Genomic DNA, 1,847 nt, shown 5'->3' on the forward strand with positions numbered 1-1,847 from the left:
TGGCCGCACGGCTCGGCTTGGCGTTTTTAAGGCCTGGAGTGCAGTCGGCAGGCGGCGGCAGAGACCTGTGTCTGACGTCCGTCTCGTTCCCCTGGGTGCAGGCCTTTGGCCCGGGGGGCGGTGGATCGTGACCGCCCTGATGTGTTCAACCCAGTTGCCTATGTGTCGAACCGCGCGCAAGCGCACCGAAACACTTGGGACAACTCTTAGCGGTGGATCACTCGGCTCGTGCGTCGATGAAGAACGCAGCTAGCTGCGAGAATTAATGTGAATTGCAGGACACATTGATCATCGACACTTTGAACGGACATTGCGGCCCCGGGTTCTTCCCGGGGCCACGCCTGTCTGAGGGTCGCTTGAACCATCAATGGCGCTCGCTTGCCATCCGGCTCGTGAGCGCGCGGTTGGGGTGTCGCAGAGGGGCAAGCCCCCTCTCTGTCCCCCTAAGTTCAGACCCCAGAGACCCACCGGGTCTTGCGTGTGCGCGTGCCTGCCGCCGGGGGGCGGGCCCGCCGCGCGGCCACCGGGGGTGCTGGCGAGGGAGAGAAACTCGACCCGCGCCGCCCTGGGCACTGCCCATGCCGGACGCGAGCGTGGAAGGACCGGAGCCTTTCCTCGGCGCGGGGCTGTCGTCACTTCCGGCGAGCTGCACTCGGTGTGCGAGCTCTGTTGTCTTTGGCTGCTGCTGCCGTTCTGCTCGTGGACTGTTGCCTCGCCTGCCTTCCTGCCTCGCTGAGGGCTTTGCCGTCAGGATGTGTCAGCGTCGACCTCCCGCCCGCCACGCCGTGCGCGAGTGACCTGGTGGGAGAGGTGTGCTGGGGAGGGCGGTGCAGCCCCCGCTCGCGTCGGCTTTCTCCACTTTCTCCGGCGGGAAAGAAGAAGGCGACCTGGTGCTCTCGCACTGGCCGACTCCCCCGTGGTCCTCCTCTCCTCAGCCTGGCCGCCGCGTGCATGAAGTGGCTCTGGGAACAAGGACTTGCCGAGCCCGGGGACTGCCTCGCGCTCGAGTGTTGCCCAGCTTGCCGCCTGCCGTCCTGGTCTTGCAGCGCGTGGCTGCCCGTTCACGTTACGCGGCTGGGGCACGCCTGTCTGCTGCCGCATGCCTTTCTCCCCCCCCACATCCTCCTCCTCTTCTTCCTCCTCCCTCCGGGGGGGTGGGAGGTGCGGAGGGGTGTGTGTGTGTGGGGTGAGGCTGACTGTGCGTGCGCGCGTGGGTGAGCGTCGACCCTGCCGCGAGCTGGTCGGGTGGGTCACTCACTGCCTTGCCCTGGCCGTGGGGATGCGTCAGTGTCGTCCTGCTGGAGCCGCTCGTCGCGGTGGATGGTTGCCCGTCCGGCGCTCGCGGTGAACCCTTCTGCCTACGACCTCAGATCTGACGATGCAACCCGATGAATTTAAGCTTATGACTAACCGGTGGAAAAGAAACTAACCAGGATTCCCCGAGTAACTGCGAGTGAAGAGGGAAGAGCCCAGCGCCGAATCCCCGGCTGCCTGGCGGTCGTGGGAAATGTGGCGTATAGAAGTACTCCATTCGTGGGCGACGCTCGCGGGGCCCAAGTCCTTCTGAACGAGGTGCAGCCTCTAGAAGGTGTGAGGCCGGTAGCGGCCCCCGGCTCGTCGCGGTGGAGTCTTCTTGGAGTCGGGTTGCTTGTGAATGCAGCCCAAAGTGGGTGGTAAACTCCATCTAAGGCTAAATACTGGCACGAGACCGATAGTCAACAAGTACTGTAAGGGAAAGAACTTTGAAGAGAGAGTTCAAGAGTACGTGAAACCGTTAAGAGGTAAACGGGTGGGGTCCGCGCAGTCCGCCCGGTGGATTCAACCCAGCGTTCAGGTCGGCCGCGCGG

At 64.4% G+C, this 1,847-nt stretch overlaps 1 non-coding gene across 1 annotated transcript; it reads left to right on the forward strand.

The window, feature by feature from the left end:
* The first annotated feature begins 201 nt into the window (after positions 1-201).
* On the forward strand, positions 202-355 carry LOC138750970 (5.8S ribosomal RNA). The gene has a single exon (XR_011349643.1). It is a non-coding gene; the product is annotated as a 5.8S ribosomal RNA (ribosomal RNA).
* The last annotated feature ends 1,492 nt before the right edge of the window (positions 356-1,847 follow it).

This window comes from Narcine bancroftii, unplaced genomic scaffold (genome assembly GCF_036971445.1).
Source record: "Narcine bancroftii isolate sNarBan1 unplaced genomic scaffold, sNarBan1.hap1 Scaffold_46, whole genome shotgun sequence".
Classification (NCBI taxonomy): domain Eukaryota; kingdom Metazoa; phylum Chordata; class Chondrichthyes; order Torpediniformes; family Narcinidae; genus Narcine; species Narcine bancroftii.